Genomic DNA, 18,992 nt, shown 5'->3' with positions numbered 1-18,992 from the left:
GGCTTACATGGGGCCAAGCCCAGGCAACAAGCAATATAAAACTCAATAAAAACAAATCATAAACAAATAAAATCACATATACCAATAAACAATAAGCACACTTCATCAATATGCTTAATCCGTGTTTGTCACTTCTGTTAAAAAAGGATGATATCCAGGCAGATTTTATTCTATAAAAATGAAAGCTAGAATTTTATGAATCTGAACAGGATCTTATTCTGATATAACTGCAACCCTGTTGCAAATGAATAACTTGTATAAAGGGTGCTGCCCCATCCCATTGCAACTATTTGATAGTATTCACATTGCAGTACCATATAAATATGTGTTTGCTGCAGTACCTATAGTGTTACATATATCTTTAAATTCTGTTCTGGGTGCAGCTATTAGATTTGTCCATGATTCAGAGCTCTGATTGTCCATGGGTACTTGCAGTGTGCATAAGACACTGAATGATATTATTGTACAGTGTTACCATTCTCAAGTGTACTTCCTGGCTCAGTGTAACAGCCTACTGAGTTTTGACTATGCTGACTATTGGTTGAGACTTTATGACTTATTCATTTAAAAACTAGCAAAATGTGCTGCAGGATGTCCCATAAAAACAAAGATTTTGCCTTTAAAAATCTTCCTGTGTTTTTATGATATAACCAATTAGGAAATGATATTTATAACCCAGGAACAAAAATTGTGTTACATAGTGTTATTGATTCTCTAGTTGAAATAAAGTGCTGGATAGAAATCTCTTGGTTTGCTGGAGTTTTGGCTCAGTATGGTCTCTCAGGCTGGATCAACACTGCCATATAATCCAGTTTCTGAATCATCATCATCATCATTTAATTACTTATTAATAGCCCTCCATCCAAGATGCTCTAGGCGATTTACAAGATAAAATTGTAAAGGATAAAAATACATACATACAAATATTGATAAAATTAACATAGATTAAAAGCTCTAGGAAAGAGCCAGGTCTTGAGTGCTAGGGTAAAAGGCCCTAACTCACGCATGGCTCTCATATAGGGTGGCAAGGTATTCCATAAGGCAGGGGCAGAAATAGAAAAAGCTCTGCGTCTGGTCCTTTCCAAGTGTGCCATCTTGGAGGTCGTCTGGACCATCACACTGGAGCTGGAGTTGTGGGGTTGCTGCTGTTGTGCTTGGCTCTGCCCCCCTTCTACTGCCCCCCCCCTTCTACTGCTTTTACTCGCTGTGCTTGCTGGCGGCTGAGCAGCTGCTGGAGGAGCAGCTGCTGGAGGAAGCAGACGGTGCTCTGTGACAAGGCTGTGTGTGCTGGTGGAGCAAGGACCCTGTGCTTGGTGAGATTCTAGTGGGGCAACTCACCCTTATTTCGCGCTGCCCTATTGACATCTTTGTGACTGGACCAGCTCCTGTAGTGTAATTCTATCACGGCGGAGGAAGGCAAGGCGAAGTATCAGTTACCAAACTTGCTATGCACCAAGCACTTTACGAAGAGACTTACCGCCTACTAGGCTTGCTCAAATAATTCGATTTCCCCGTTACCCGTTATTAATTCGTTATTTTCGTTTGTTTTGAAGCAATATACGACCTTGATTGTCCACACGTCTGGATATCGCGGTTTCGAATCGTGAGAGGCCGTTTTTTCTTATTTCTTCGTTTTTTTCGTTAGGAAAAAAAAGCTTTTGCAAATCACCCAAACTCCTTTCCTTTTGCCCCTCAGCAAAAGGGGCGTCACGGGCTCAGCCAATGGGAGGGGGCGAGGGGGAAGGAGGCCGAGGAGGAGGAGGAGGAAGACGGAGGGGGGAAATGGCCGCCGCCACCGCCTCGCCTCAGCTCAGGCCTGGAGAGACAGAGAGGGGCCCGGCGGTGAGGAGGAAGAGGCCCGGGATGTGAGGGGGTGTGGGCCAGGCCCGTCCTCGGCTGCTCCCGGGGAGGGAGGGAGGGAGGGAGGACTACGACTCCCAGGGGCCCAGATTCGCACCCTCCCTCCCCCCAATACAGGTCTCCAGTCCATACCACGCTACATGAACTTGAATGGATACTGTGGTTGTGTTGTCGAAAGCTTTCATGGCCGGGATCACACTGTTGTGGTATGTATTCCGGGCTCTATGGCCATGTGCCAGAAGCATTCTCTCCTGACGTTTCACCCACATCTGTGGCAGACATAGAGGTTTTGACGTCTGTGCGAAGCTAGGCAAGTGGGGTTTATATATCTGTGGAAGGTCCAGGGTGGGAGAAAGAACTCTTGTCTGTGGGAGGCAAGTGTGAATGTTGCAATTGGTCACCTTGATTAGCATTGAATAGCCTTGCAGCTTCAAAGCCTGGCTGCTTCCTACCTGGGGGAATCCTTTGTTGGGAGGTATTAGCTGGCCCTGATTGTTTCCTGTCTGGAATTCCCATTTTCTGGGTGTTTCTGGGAAGGTAATGGCACTCCATGTAGTCATGCCGGCCACATGACCTTGGAGGTGTCTATGGACAACACTGGCTCTTGGGCTTAGAAATGGAGATGAGCACCAACCCCCAGAGTCAGACATGACTGAACTTAACGTCAAGGGATACCTTTACCTTTACCTATACACACACACACACACACACACACACACATAAGCAGGGACTATATATATATATATATATATATATATATATATATATATATATATATATACACACACACACACACACAATATATATCACACACACACACCAATTTAACAAAGTTTCAGCCACAAAAACAAAGTTTCTGAAGTAGAACAATGACTTTCACAGTAAAGACAACCCAATTTAACAGGAAATAAGACTTTCAAACCAGGAACAGATTTCTGCAATTATTAAAAAATGGTTTATTATAAAAGCTATGAAAATTCGCCAAAAATCAGAGGATAAGGGAAACGTTCCAAATTTTGGTGAGCTATCAGTGTTAAATGTGTTCTACCACTGTACCAAGTTTGAAGAAGATCACTCAAAAAATGAGGGTGGGAGAGTCCTGTAAAGTCCTCTCCCTCTGTGCTGTTTTTGGGAATTGCGCATGCGCGTCCGCCATTAACGAATTAATTTTGAAAATAACGAATTTTCGTTAATTTCGAAAAATTTTGGGGGCCAAATTCGGAAATACCATCAGAAACGAAAAGCTGCCCCCCTCTAGTTTTGAAACGAGTTTAGAATCAAATTTTTCATGGATCGATCAAGCCTACCGCCTACTAACACTGTAATCCTCAAACTGTTATTGTTGTGAAGTTCCTGCCATTGAGCTTCTGCCTGCTGAGCACTTTAAAAACTTTAAAAACTAGATGCATACCAAGCACTCTAAGGGGACAGTGTGTCACTATTAAAGCACTTTCAGAGTACAGAAGCACTTTCCAATAGAATTGAACTACTGCACTTTATGAAGTAACTTGAATTGAACCGCCTACCTCTTATACTACATCAAGTATATATTATGTTTACATCAAATATTTATTGCTGGACCCCCCCCCCCCTTTTTTTATTTATTTGAATTAAGCACTATTGCACTTTGGGTAGTTACAGCTATTGTTAACATCTGTTGTGATCAAGGTGTATTAGGAGCTAGGAGGTTAATTAAGGGGCAGGGAGGGCTAAGAGGAGGGCAGGAAGAGAAGGCAGTGATTAAAGTCTATTAGGCCAGTGCAATTAACAACCATGGATAAAAGCACTGGAGCACTCTCATAGGGGTTGGGGTAAAGTAACCATCATTGTAGCACTTTACGCTGAGTATACTACTGCTCCCAGTTAGAATACCAATATGTCCTTAAAGGAGATAGAAGTAGGAGACAGCGGTAATAAGATCCTCATGTGTGAAAGTGAGTCTACCATTATGGTAGACCATGTAGGGAGAGGGTGTGTGTCTAGCAGCCGGGGGGCCCCCATCGAGGTGATCCAGGGGAGGGGGAGATACGGGAAAGGGAGGCATAATCTAATTCGGCCTAGGGTGAGCAACAGAGTGCTTGTAGATTTAAAACGGCCTCCTGACACAGTAAATTTGGGTGCCCTGGTTGGCGGGCCCTCCGATCTGAAGGTGGTGCTGCTGAACGCCAGGTCTGTCAATGGTAAAGCTGCAATCATCCAGGATCCTATCCTGGATGGGCAGGCAGACCTGGAGTGCATAACGGAGACCTGGTTGGATGAGGCTGGGGATGTCAATCTCACCCAGCTTTGTCCACCAGGTTATGCCGTGCAGCATCAACCAATATCTGGAGGGAGGGGAGGAGGGGTTGCAGTGGTCTATAAGGGGTCCATCCCCCTGACCAGGTGCCCCATCCCGCAGTCTACCTTGTTTGAGTGTGCTCATCTGAGGGTAGGGGGCCGGGACAGTTTAGGGATTCTGCTAGTGTACCGACCACCCCGCTGCACTACAGTCTCCCTGCCTGAGCTAGCAGGGATGGTCTCTGGCCTGGCGTTGGAGTCCCAACGGCTCATTGTGCTGGGGGACTTCAATGTCCATGCCGAGACCACTCCTTCTGGTGCAGCTCAGGACTTCATGGCCGCTATGGCAACCATGGGGCTGTCCCAACTAGTATCTGGCCCTACCCACAGAGCAGGGCACACACTAGACTTGGTTTTCTGCCAGGGATGGGAGGAAGGTGGCGGTGTGGAGGAGCTCACCATCGCTCCTTTGCCATGGACCGACCATCACCTGAACAGGTTTAGAATCACTGCGCCCCTCAACCTCCACAGGGGTGGAGGACCCAAAATGGTCCACCCCAGGAGGCTTATGGATCCGGATGGATTCCCGATGGCTCTTGGGGAATTTCCCGCCACCTTGGCTGGTTATTCTGTCAATGCTCTGGTCGCCCTCTGGTACAAGGAGGCGACTAGGGTAATAGACACCATCACTCCGGAACGTCCCCTCTCGAGTACCCGAGCTAAACCATCTCCTTGGTTTACTGAGGAGCTGGCAGCGATGAAGCGAAAGAAGAGGGAACTAGAGGGCGTGTGGAGTTCGAAGCTGAGTGAGCCAAACCGAGCAAGGCTATGTCTCTATCTCAGGGCATATGTTTTCTTTGCAGCTAATATTGCTTCCGCAAAGAACCGTCCGGCGGAGCTGTTCCGAGTTGTCAGAGGTTTGTTATATCCCGCCCCCCAAGACGGGATCTCTGACAACTCGGCAGCCCGCTGTGAAGCATTTGCTCAGTTCTTTGCGGACAAAGTCACTTTGATCCGTTCTAGCTTTGACACCATATTAATGGCAGTCTCCGAGGATGTAGCAAGAGCACCTGTTTGTCCCATTTTGATGAATTCGTTTCAATTGGTTCAGCCTGAGGACGTGGACAAGGTGCTTGGAGAGGTGAGGGCTACCACATGCATCCTAGACCCCTGCCCATCCTGGCTGGTGAGAGAAGCCAGAGAGGGGTTGGCCGAGTGGGTGAAGGTGGTGGTGAATGCCTCCCTTTGGGAAGGCATATTTCCAGCGAGCCTTAAATTGGCTGTGATCAAACCGCTGTTGAAGAAGCCATCACTCAATTGGAGAACTTTCGGCCTATTTCCAATCTCCCCTTTTTGGGCAAGGTCGTGGAACATGTGGTGGCCGCACAACTCCAGGCATTCTTGGTAGATACCGATTATCTGGATCCGGCACAGTCTGGCTTCAGGCCAGGGCATGGTACCGAGACAGCCTTGGTCACCTTAGTCGATGATCTACGCTGCGAGCTGGACAGGGGGAGTGTGTCCCTGCTGGTTCTGCTGGATCTCTCAGTGGCCTTCGATACCGTCGATCACGGTATCCTTCTGGGGCGCCTTGCCGGGATGGGGCTCGGAGGTACTGTTTTGCAGTGGCTCCAGTCCTTCCTGGAGGGTCGGTCCCAGATGGTGTCCTTGGGGGACACCTGCTCGGCCCCACAACCATTGACTTGTCGGGTCCCGCAGGGTTCAGTACTGTCCCCCATGTTGTTTAACATTTACATGAAGCCGCTGGGAGAGATCATCCGGAGTTTCGGGGTGAGGTGTCATCTGTACGCAGATGATGTCCAGCTCTGTCACTCCTTTCCACCTGTCACTAAGGAGGCTGTCCAGGTCCTGAACCGGTGTCTGGCCACTGTGTTGGACTGGATGAGGGCGAACAGATTGAAACTGAATCCAGACAAGACAGAGGTCCTCCTGGTCAGTTGCAAGGCTGAACAGGGAATAGGGTTACAGCCTGTGCTGGACGGGGTCGCACTCCCCCTGAAGACGCAGGTTTGCAGTCTGGGGGTTCTCCTGGACTCATCGCTGAGCCTGGAACCCCAGGTCTCGGCGGTGGCCAGGGGAGCCTTCGCACAACTAAGACTTGTGCGCCAGCTGCACCCGTTCCTTGGGAGGTCTGAGTTGGCCACGGTGGTCCACGCTATGGTTACATCCTGTTTGGACTACTGCAACGATCTCTACGTGGGGTTGCCTCTGAAGACGGCCCGGAAGCTCCAACTAGTACAACGGGCGGCAGCCAGACTAATAATTGGGGTGGCTTACAGGGAGCGTACCACCCCCTTGTTAAGCCAGCTCCACTGGCTGCCGATATGCTACTGAGCCCAATTCAAAGTGCTGGTTTTGACCTATAAAGCCCTAAACGGTTCTGGCTCAATCTACTTGTCCGAACGCATCTCCTCCTATGAGCCAGGAAGATCCCTGAGGTCTTCTGGAGAGGCCCTGCTCTCAGTCCTGCCTGCCTCACAAGCGCGGCTGGTGGGAACGAGGGACAGGGCCTTCTCGGTGGTGGCTCCCCGGCTGTGGAACACCCTCCCCAGAGATATACGGCAAGCCCCAACCCTTTTGAGTTTTAGAAAAGCCTTAAAAACATGGCTTTGTGCCCAGGCTTTTAACGAATAAATGATAAAGACGACCCAGATTGTTATATGGATAAAGTTGGAGGATATTGGACGAACGGATTTTAAGCATATGTTTTATATTTTATACTGTATTTAATTGGTTGTAATATATTTTTATATGTTGTTGTTTTTAATGATGTATCGGCATTGAATTGTTGCCAATTGTACGCCGCCCTGAGTCCCTCCGGGTGAGAAGGGCGGGATAGAAATATTTGAAATAAATAAATAAATAAATAAGTGCACTTTTCTAGGACCCGGTATATAAAGTAAGTCACGTTGGGATGGTCGATGATGGGAGAAGGAGAGATGGTCCCTAAGGTACGATGGGCCCTGGCCGTAAAGAATTTTAAAGGTCAGAACTAGCATCTTATATAGACCACGGTAACCAGTTGGAAGCCAGTGCAGATGCTGCAGCACTGGTGTTATATGGCATTTCATGGGTGTTCTTGTGAGTAGCCTGGCTGCCGCATTCTGAACAATACAGAACTTTCGGGTCGTAGACATCGGAAGGCCAACATACAGGGCGTTTCAATAGTCCAGCCTAGACATGACTGTGGCATGGATGACTGTTGCCAGAGCCTCATCAGATAGATAGGGTGCCAGTTGCTTCGCTTGTTGTAGATGGAAAAAGGCCTGTTTGCTAGCTGCAGCGACTTGAGCTTCCATTGTCAGCTGCGAATCCAAAACGACACCCAGGCTCTTAACGGTAGGCGAAGGAGATAGGGCAGCACCATTGAAGGTAGGTAGTAAATGGGTCAGACCAGTCGAGCGGCCACGCCAAAGAATCTCAGTCTTCGCCGGGTTCACCTTCAGTCTACTAGCACGTAGCCAGTTCGACAGGGCCTCCAGACATAAGGTGAAATTGCCTGATTGACGTTGCTCCAAGAGCAGAAGGAGTTGGGTGTCGTCCGCATATTGATAGCAATCTAGGCCGAAACTCTGAGCCAAACTAGCAAGGGGTCTAACGTAGATGTTGAAGAGAAGAGGGGAGAAAACTGCACCTTGGGGTACCCCACATAGGAGGGAAGATCTGTCAGAGACTTGATCCATATACTCCACGCATTGGCTCTGGTTTTGGAGAAATGAGTTGAACCAATTGAGGGCCTGACCGCGAACTCCGGACATGGCGAGACGGTGAATCATTAGATCGTAGTTAACAGTGTCAAACGCTGCGGTAAGGTCGAGAAGTACCAGTAGTGCTGATCCGCCGCTATCAGACTGGCGACGGAGTTCATCTGTAATGGCAACCAGGACTGTCTCCATCCCATGGCCAGGGCGGAAACCTGACTGGAAAGGGTCCAGGCTGGCTGTATCATCCAAAAATTGTTGCAATTGTCCCAGTACAGCCCGCTCTATCATCTTACCTAAGAATGGAAGGTTAGAGATCGGACGATAATTGGCAATGGTCATGGGATCCAAGCTAGGCTTCTTTAGAAGGGACGAACACGCCTCTTTTAGGTTGTCCGGAAAGACCCCTTGTTCAAGAGAGCCATTGATTATATTACTCAATGGATCTAGTAGACCTTCCAGGCAGCTCTTCACCAACCAAGAGGGGCACGGATCAAGGGAACAGGTGGTTGGTTTTGCAACAGCCAGGATTCTAGCGACATCATCCCTGTCAAGCAGAGTAAATCGGTCAAAGATAGGCCCACTAAGTGGCCACAAAGTCTCGAGCTCTCTCAAGGTATCAACTGTAGGGGGCAGTTCCTGCTGAAGCACGATGATTTTATCAGTGAAAAACTTCTGGAATGCCACTGCTGTGAGAGCCGTGGTTGCTGGGTTTTGGACTAAGGGAGCCGGAGTGGTCAGAGCACGAACAATTTTGAATACTTGCGCTGGGCGCAATCTAGCAGAGGCTATTAAGGAGGATTTTTTAAGCGTCCTTGACGGCTGATTCGTAGGACCTGCGAAAAGCCTTGAAAGTGGACAGTGACACCTCGTCGGGTTTACGTCGCCACCGACGTTCCAGCCACTTTCGTGCTTGCTACATCGTCCGTAGCTCATTAGTGTACCAGGGGGAGCGATTCCGGTGAGTGCGAAGGAGGTGTCTGGGGGCAATCTCATCCAAGGCACCCAACAAACTGACATTCCAGTTGTTGACTAGCTCATTGAGAGAGCTAGCACACAGTTCCCAGGCCCTTAAGGGCATTCAAGAACCTAGCAGGTTCCATGAGTCTCCTGGGCCGAGCAAAGATTGGTTTGGCAAGATGGAGAGGAGGAGATGGAATCTCAATCCGAGCCTTCAGGACAGCATGATCAGACCAGGGAACATAAATTACTGCGGATAGAGATGTTTGTACTCCGATATTAAAAATCAAGTCTAGAGTGTGACCAGCTCGATGAGTAGGGCGAGTCTTGAGTAATGAGAGCCCCAAAGCTTCAAAGATTGGTACTAGGTCACTGATGAAGATGACAGTGTTTCGACATGTACATTAAAGTCACCCAGAACAATAAGTCTGGGGAACTTCAGGACCCAGTCTGCCACAAGATCTAATAAATTCAGCAGACTCTCTCCTGGAGACCCACTTGTAAACTACAAGAATGGCTAGGGATTCCCTACTAGCCAAGACCGCACCAACACACTCAATACCGGCTATCTTTGGAGTTGGAATAACTTTGATGGTAAAATAATCACGGACGAGTATTGCTAACCCTCCACCCCGTCCTACACTCCGTGGCTGTTGAAATATCTGGAAGCCTGGAGGTCCATGTGAGGGAATGTTATCACCCTCATGGTTCCAGGTCTCTGTAATACAAACCAGGTCCACTGCTTGATCGAGAATAAAGTCAGAGAGGGTAGCAGTTTTGTTAACAATAGACCTAGCATTGAATAGTAGCAGGGACAGGAGGGGCGTTGGTAGCACCTTCTCAGCCGTATGCCTGGGGATGGAACGCAAGTTGGAGAGAGAACGAGTTTCCAATTGACTCAACCTCACTCTGGCACTTGACGTAGGAACACTGCTGTTTGTCCCGTCACTACTGATGACCGGAATCCCCCTCCCTAATTTGCATTCCATGCTAACGCCTGCTATGTGTCCAGCATTCGACCCGCTATCTGAAAAAGGGACGGAGCAAGATCAGACAGAGGGAGTTTTTGAGTAGGGTTTTCTAAGTAGACTGGAGCAGGCATAAAGGACAGCTCTCCCGGCTGTCGATTAAGGCCTAATAGAGGTCTTATAGCAGCAGAGTCCAGGGATTTCTTGTCCCTGAGAGGTGAAGGAAATATATTATCCCCCATCTGAGACAAGTTCACGGTCCTTTTGGTAGTTGGATTGAGATTCTGGGTAGTGGCTGGTGCTGTTAGGCTTGCCCGATTCCTAAATCCAGCCCACCAGAAAGTCCTAGACCTATAGACTGAGGGAACTCTGTGCTTCCGAGGCTGCTGCGATCCACCCTTGCCCTACTGGCCCATAGATGTATCTTTCTTTTTCAGCTGAACACTGGAGGTGCTTCCGACTGTTATAGCTCTGGCTATTGAAGTGGGGCCCTCGAGAATAGCTGTGCTAGGGGCAAAGCACAAGGCAGAAGGTTGTTGCCTTGTTCTTCTTGGGCGGCGTCTGTGCCTGCACACTCGCTTGCCGGGACTTGATGGAGGGGGAGACAAACCTCTCTTGGTGTCTGCAGAGCTGGGCGCCATCCCCGAGGTGCAGTCCAGGGCCTGCCTTGCTGATAAGGAGAGGCAACAGCGCCGGTGGCGGGTGTCCGGATTCTGGGGCCGCTTGGGCTGCTCTGGTCCCCCATCCAAGATCTCAGTGACGTTCAAGGACCCTGCTGGTTCCACCCTGTCCCCCTGGCCGGACCACGGGCAAAGGCCATTCAAACTCTGACCAAGAGGATAGGAGTCGCCAAACAAACACTCCTGGGTGCAGACCCTGGAGTTGCCACACAGGTCCTCCAATGAAGGCCAGGGAAGGCCCACTGCAGGGATAGGCACCCTCCCATCGGCCATCTTAAAGCTCCCATGTTCCATTCCTTTGGCTATTGCAGTCTCTTGTTGCAGCTTAGATGTTAGATGGTAGCTCTTTTGAGGCTGCAACTTTTTATCCAGCCTCTTATTTTCTTTAACCAATTTCCCATTCTCAGCACATTGGGCATAGATATGAGGCTCATGCACATCTATTCCACAAGCAATGCAGGTAGTAGTAACAGGTCTGGAGACATGTTTTTGCATGAAGGTATCCATATCACTTTTTAACTCATTCATTAGAGTTTGTGCTGTGATCAGGTATTGTTTTGCTATAAACTCTGTTGTATTTTCCCTTGTTTTAGTTTGAGGCTTCATTTCAGGATCCCTACAGCAGATATCTGGGCTAAATGCAAGCAGTGGTGGCACCTGCGAGGATCTTAATTCATGATCCTGGGTTCCTTTAAGCTCCTCTCTGGTAGGCAAGGGAGATTCCAATATCTGTTCGACTCCCTGATCTAGCTGAGTTTCTCTTTCCAGGATTTCAAATCCATTAGCTGTAGGAAGGATATTTGTTTTACTTACATCTGCTTTCCATGCAAAACAATCTTCCATTCTTGGTTGTTTGGCGTGTTTCGGTCGAGGGAGTAAACCTGGGCTGACGCCAAGCTCAGTTGCAGCAGATATCATGAGTTGTTTAGAAGGTTTGTTGAGTTGTTTTTGATGTTTTAGTGTCTCTGGGTTTGTCCTTGTCCATTTCTTTTTGTTTTCCTTATTCCCCATTTGCAAAGGCAAAAATGAGTTGGGAGGGATGTGGTAAAATAAAATAAGGAGAACTTTAAAACTTTTAAACATAAAAACAACAAAGATACCGGAGCTCAATTAGGCACGTCTGATTACTCCGGCACCATCTTCTCAGAATGCAGATTATCTGCTTTGAACTGGATAATGTGAGTCTGGACTGCCATATAATCCAGTTCAAACCAGATAATCTGAATTCAAAAACTGGATTATATGGCAGTGAAGACAGGGCTTCAAGAATTCATTCTGCTTGTGCGCCATCTGGGGCACTGGGTTTTTATGTTGCACCATTTCCCAATGTAGTGATATTTATGTCTTATAATAACATCTGTCATCCCCAGGCAGCAATGCCATGCTAGCTAAAAAAAATCAAGAATGGGTAGGCTAAGACATCTAATGGACACCAGTTTGATTAAGATGACCATAAATTACATTTTACTCATGAATATGTAAGCAAACACTCTACAATATGAGATCTCCTTTGTGTTTGCTGCTTATACATTCCATCTGAGATTTCTATAGCACTATCATTTAGGGGTGTGCAATTCAGGAAAACCCTGTGCCATTTTTGGTGCCCAGTTTTTGGCTCCCCCTTCCCCTGGTTCCATTTTTAGAGTACTTCCCCCCATGAGCCCTCCCTCTCTCCTTCCTCCATCATATGGTGGGGACAGGGCATGGCACGTTGGCTCCCTCTCCCTGTCCCCATCATATGGGAGAAAGGGCAGCAACATGCATTGCCCTGTCGCTCTTTCCACCATCATATGGGGAAATTGAGAGGAAGTGTCTTGTGACACTTTCCCTCCACTTTGAGAGGAATGTGGGCAGGGCCAAGCCAGAGTTGTCGTATGATGGTGCTTTGCAGGCCCCCATCAACAAATTGAAGAATGGGGTGAAAAAGTCCCATGAAAGAGTCCATAGTGAAGCAATTGCCTCAGGTGAATAAAAAAGCTAAAGTGATAACAATAAAAGCAGCCCCCTAACTATTCTTTCTCCTAAGCACTCCCTCTAATCTGGGGGCCAGAATTTTGTTTGCTCCACAGCTTATTCTTAACTGCTAAACTCACCTGCAGCCCTTAGGTATAGTAGTGTATTCCATTACAATTCAGCAGGCAGCCCAAGCAGCTTATATATGTAAAATGAAATCATGGAATATCTTGGGCCACAAGAAATATCTGAAAAATCCCAAATAAGCCTTTAAGGCCTGCTAAAACTTCCATTTAAATACCACTATTGCATTTTGTACCTTGTACAGAATTCAAATAAGAACATAATCTGCTTCTACATTTAATACATTACTGGTTTATCATACCTCATGTAACATCTAGTTTCTGATAATAGCATACCTTTAGCACAGCACAGGACAAAAACGTGAACCATATACAAGAAGAAATGTAATTTCTGGGGGTGGAACATAACATGCACTCACTGAATGCAAATGGCACATTTTCTGATACATATTGCATTTTTCTGGCCTGTCTTCACACTTCTCCATGCAGTTCTTATGAGAAATTATGTCTTTATATTCAGTAATTGGTGTTTCTAGCATATAAAAAGACTGTTTCAAAAGTCTGACTGGGTACTTTGATTGGATATTTACATGGCGTTGCGGCAAACACCTGTAAAATATAAGGCTGCTAGGTATATCCAATTGTGACAAGGTATTTTAAAAAATCTATTCCACATTTAATTTGTTTCTGAATTCTGTAGATGTAGCATTGCGATTTCATTTTACCCAAGCAATTATTAAAGGGAGTTGAGTGTTTGTGGGTGGAAAACCACTATAGGCATTTCAGGGGACTCTTTTAAAAATCCTATAATCAAAGCCTTATATAGAGGTCCATAGAGGCCTGACCTCAATCCAGAAAGATGTGCATGCAGTGTTCATAGGACTTTTATAAAAGGGGTTGGAAATTTTGTGTCCTTCCAAATGTTAATCTCCTATCAGCCCTTTCCTGCAGAGACAATGGTGATGAATGTTAGGAATTATAGTTCAGCACCTGGATACCCCACAATTCCAATCCTGGATTTTAGTAGACATTTTAAAACTTTTACAGAAGCTCTGTATTTATTCTCAATAATGTTAATGTTTTTGTAAAGACTTAGTTGTTGTGCTAAACGACTAAGGTAAGTCTTATGCATTCTGTGCTGACACAGGACTCTTGCAAACAAATAGATCAAATCGTTATATCATGTCACCATGAGATATAAGGTGCCACTCATGTACTCTAGCAAGAGTGGATGAGGACTAACCCTTTGTATGAAGAATGACCTCATGTCTTCCAGCTTTTGAACAGCTTCATAAAGTCCAGAATTTGAATGTAACCAGGGAGAGCCAGCATAGTGGCTTCAGAATTTGACTATGGATCTAATTACATTGATGAGGTTCTGCAGAGTGGGGCAGAGGTGTATTCCCAGTGCCCTGCGCCCACCTCACCCACAGTGACACTTCTCCATCACATGTGGAAAAAATTTGCCACTTAGCTTCCCCCCATGCTGGTCCTGTTGTTCCTTATGGGACATGGGAAGCTTGTGGTGTTCTGGGCACAACATCATAGGATGCTTGTGCCACTTTTGTTGTACGGAGCCCTGTCGGAAGTGACAGACGGTGTAAACGGTGTAGGGCTCTGTACAACAGCTGTGCTGCAAACATCCTATGATGCTTGCAGCCAACTGCGTGATGAAGGAGACCAGGATGCTAATGCCTGCTCAGCTATGAAAACTCACTAGGTGACCTCAGGCAAGTCACGTTCTCTCATTCTCAGAACTTTGCACAGCTCCTTTAAAGTTATTACATGCAACTCTGACATAGAAGGTAGCCACCAAAATAATCACCAATTCTACAGCTGGGAAACTTGTTCCCTGGCTATTTTTCTTCGTCCTAGCATTTTGCTCATAAATTCATTGCTGTCTACAAAATGAGATAATAGGACAGTCCTCATGTATGTGATGCCTTGTTTTATGATTCCTTCAGACTGAGACAGCTGTCCTACCATGAGGAACTGCCAACCTGATTAAAATTTCTGATAACCTTGAAGGTTTGCTCATTATTTTTGACATTACTGTTGCCTGACTCTGGATTTTGGTTCTCTCTCTTATGGAACAACACAACTTTCTTTCCACGTACTGCTCCCATAATGAGATGTTTACTGATGTGTGTGTTACTGGAGTATCTGGATCACTCATGTGTTACACAATGCTCCACTTGATATTTTAACTTGAATCCTCCCTTAATACTCCTTTTGCCCTCCCTCTCAAAAATCAAGGTTATATCTAAACTGTAGAATTAGTATTTTTTTAACATCACATTAACTGCCATGGCTCAATGCTATGGAATCCTGAGAACTGTAGTTTAGTGAAGTACCAGCATTCTTTGACAGGGGAGACTAAAGTGTTCATAAAACTACAACTCCCAGGATTCCATAGCATTGAGTCATGGCAGTTAATGTGGTGTCAAGCTGCATCTACAGTATTCTACAGTCAGGGCCGGTCGGAGATAAATTTAAATATTAAGCGGGGGTGCTGAAAAGCGCCCCCCGCCGGCCCCGCCTCCTGCGCCCTGGCCCCGCCTCCCACCCAGCGTGCCCTGGCCCCGCCTCCCACGCTGCGTGGGAGGCGGGGCCAGGGTTGGCCCTGCCTCCCATGCTGTTCGCCCTGGCCCCGCCTCCCACGCAGCGTGGGAGGCGCGGCCAGGGTTGGAAAGAGGGAGGCTTCGCCGCCCGGGGAGGGGAGGAGGCGATCCCTCCTCCCCTTCCCGGGCGGTGAAAGAAGGAGGCTTCGCCGCCCGGGGAGGGGAGGATGGGATCCCTCCTCCCCTTCCCAGGCGGCGAAAGAGGGAGCCACAAGGCCAGGGCGCACTGGTCGGGTGGCGGGGCACCGTCAGAGCGGTGCCCCGCCTCCCGCCCAGCCTGACGGCGCCCCCCGGGACCTGCGCCCGAGGCGGCGGCGTCACGTGGCCTCTATGGTGGGGCCGGCCCTGTCTACAGTATAGCTGCTGCACCCTGAGATAATTCTACAGTATAGCTGCTGCACCCTGAGATAATTGTGGTCAAGTGACATTGCAGTCTAGAAGTATTATTAAATCTTTTCATTGAGACCATATACTATAGAACCTGTTTTGTAACAATTTTCGGAATTTCACTGTTGAGGGATTTATTGTTAGGATATCCTCCCTTTCCACTTCTTTGATGGTGATATTGGGTGAGCATTATTAACCTGAACTGGGAAGGAGATTGGGGGGGTGTTTTACACACACTTACACACCTTTTTTTTTACACTTTTTTTTCTTTTAAAACCCAAAGAAAAAACAAACGCACACTTGTCATTTAGTTGCACCTTTGTTTTGTGGTGTGACTATATGTAATGAAGTTCACATGACCTTTAATATTCCTTTTACTTTTCTCAGATTACAGCACTACTCAGAAAGGTGCACATACAAATGAAGGGCCCCTTCCTTTTCCTTACTCCTTCTGAGATAAGACTGGCAGCATTTGTATTACTTACCCCTTCCTCGCCTTTCCACCAACAAGCAGCAACATTAATTGCTTTCCCCGGGGTTTACCAGCTGCAGGGGATCTGGGAGAACATAGAACCATAGGAGCTAGTTTGGGTACAGTATTCACTCAAATCTAATACACCATCAAATATATTGCTAATCTCAATTTTCAAAACCCTGTAACCAAAACAGATATTTGTTGCTTTCAGCAGCAATAAATAGACTCTTTGTAATTTGGCAAAAAAAAAAAAAGGTACAGATTACAATTACTGCCTACCTAGAATTCTTTAAAATCAAAAGTGTCAGAACACAAAATCTTCCAACAATTGAAAGGAAAACCAGATTAAAAAGTAACACTTCTTCCCTCAAGGAGCCTCTACTGTTTATCCTGCCTCAGCTTCCTTGGGTGAATCTATGCTGTAGAACAGGGGTCCCCAAACTTTTTATGCAGAGGGCCAGTCCACAATCCTTCAAACTGTTGAGGGGCCAAATTATCATTTGAAAAAAAATACAAACAAATTCCGATGTACACTACACATGTCTTATTTGTAGTGCAAAAACAACAACAACAACAACAACAACAACAACAACAACAACAACAAGAACAATGAAATAACAATAAAAGAGCAATACAATATTTAAAAATAAAAACAATTTTAACCAATATACATTTATCAGGATTTCAATGGGAAGTGTGGGCCTGCTTCTGGCCAATGAGATAGTCAAGTTAATTAGGATTGTTGTTGTTGTGTGCTTTCAAGTCATTTTAGACTTTGGGCGAGCCTAAGTCTAAAATTTATTTATTTATTTACTATATTTATTTACTACATTTGTATCACACCCTTCTCACCCCAAAGGGGACTCAGAGTGGCTTACAAATTACAAATTATATGTACATACAAGATGTTATATTGTTAGCATAGAACACTATTAGCATTATACACTACTATATTGAACTATACCACTATACTGTAATATTATTAGTAATATATAATTAATACTATTGTATGGTATTATTATTATTAGTGTTATATTGTATTACATTATAATATTATCAATATTATATATATATATATATACAATATATTATATTATAAAACTGAGGGCGGGGGCCAGGTAAATGACCTTGGAGGGCCGCATCCGGCCCCCGGGCCTTAGTTTGGGGACCCCTGCTGTAGAATGAATACAGCTTGACAACACTTTGATTGCCCTGGCTCAATGCTATGGGATGTATGCTGTAAGAATGTATGCTGTTTGATAACACTTAGGATCCTTCCACACAGCCATATAATGCAGAATATCAAGGCAGATCATCCACAATACCTGCTTTGAACTCGATTATTTGAGTGCACACTGCCATATAATCCAGGTCATTGTGGATTTTATGCAGTTGTGAGGAAAGGGCCCTGGAATATTTATTTATTTGTGACATTTCTACCTACCTTTCTCAATTACAGATCCAGCTAACAGTAGTTTTGCCTAGCCCACATTTGGCTATTTTGTTTGCTAGAAGGTCATGGAGGATTTTGTCAAAAGCCTTGCTGAAATACAGATACGCTACATCCATGGCATTCCCTGCATCTACCCAGCTTGTAACTAAATGAAAACCTTTAGTTGTTGACTCAGAACACCCTCCATAATTCTCGAACACCCTCCATAATTTTAGCTTTATTGGTGAATTTAGCAATCCAGAAGAAAATAAACAGCCAAATATTCTGGGGCCAGTCCCAATCAGAAATGTTATGGATTGGTCCCAGATGTCATTGAGGCAGCAGCAGTGGGGCAGAGTCTACACAGCCCAATAGGGCTGAAACCAGTTCATCCAAGTTGAACTGTTACCTGTCCTGTTGCCACTGCTGCTGCAGTTGACTGCAGAGCTCCGAGAAAGTTCCTTGCCATTCCAGGTTCCCCTTGCTGGCATCAGCAAAGGTGCCCACATGGCCAGGGAGAAGATAGAGATGTGAATATGGATAGCACAGTGGTATGTTGTCTGCACTCTGCTTAAAGTGCAGGCTTGCTATGCATTTCAATGAAACTTTGAAATTTTCTCTGACTTTCCTTAGTGCACAACTAAACCAGTTCATCTTGGTTTACCCCACTCTAAATATTGGAACTCCTTGAATGTCATATGGACATCCAAGAGTAACCTTTGGTCCACTTTGGGAATTTGGGCTCATGTAGACAAGCCCATAGCTAGGGGAAAGATTTCCCAACTGTACTGTTCATGATAATTTGGGGCAAGGTGACAAGAAACTTGCACATTAGAGTTAAATGTTAGAACTTTTTAAAAGCTTACAAAGTTCTAAACTTATTCAGGGGATAATGGTCAGCACCTTGCATGACTCCTTTAAAATTTACACTAACATCTGTTATTGAATCACTGCCTTACTAACATGGAAAGGACCATGTGTTTGAGCCATATACATTTATTGATTTTGTGTCCAGTGTATACAAACCCAGAGTGAACATCTTGCATGTACAGTAGAGTTCCGGTTATCCGACTTCCGGTTATCTGACATACCATATTATCTAATGTACCAGGCCAGGCCACATGGTCCAGGGTGCTTGCTGGAGGGACGAGATGCAGCTGGCACAGACTTTCCCTCCCGGCAAGCACCCAGCGCCATTTCCCTTCGCCAAGCTCCCGGCACTTTGGAGAAACCCTGGTGCGTGTTACTAAGCAGCAAGCACGCACCGGGGCTTCTCTAAACCGGGCCTCTCTATTATCCAACAGTTCCGGTTATCCAACATTCAGCCTGCCCGTTTATGTCAGATAACTGGAACTCTACTGTATTTCAAGGCGGAACATGTTGAACTCCGGTGGTCCTATAATAACATTCTGTTGGCTAAAATCCTATTACTCTGTGAAGGGAAATATAATAATAACTGGTAAAACTGGTGAATTTGCTAATCGTCGATTACTGGCAGGCTGCTCTTTCTAAACAATCTCAGGGTGGGAATAATATAGGCCACTTGATTCACTCCATGATGTGCTATTTCCTCC

The sequence above is a fragment of the Anolis carolinensis genome, chromosome 3, assembly GCF_035594765.1.
Source record: "Anolis carolinensis isolate JA03-04 chromosome 3, rAnoCar3.1.pri, whole genome shotgun sequence".
In the NCBI taxonomy this organism is placed as follows: Eukaryota; Metazoa; Chordata; class Lepidosauria; order Squamata; family Dactyloidae; genus Anolis; species Anolis carolinensis.
The sequence above is the reverse complement of the archived record's forward strand: the minus strand, read 5'-3'. Positions refer to the sequence as shown.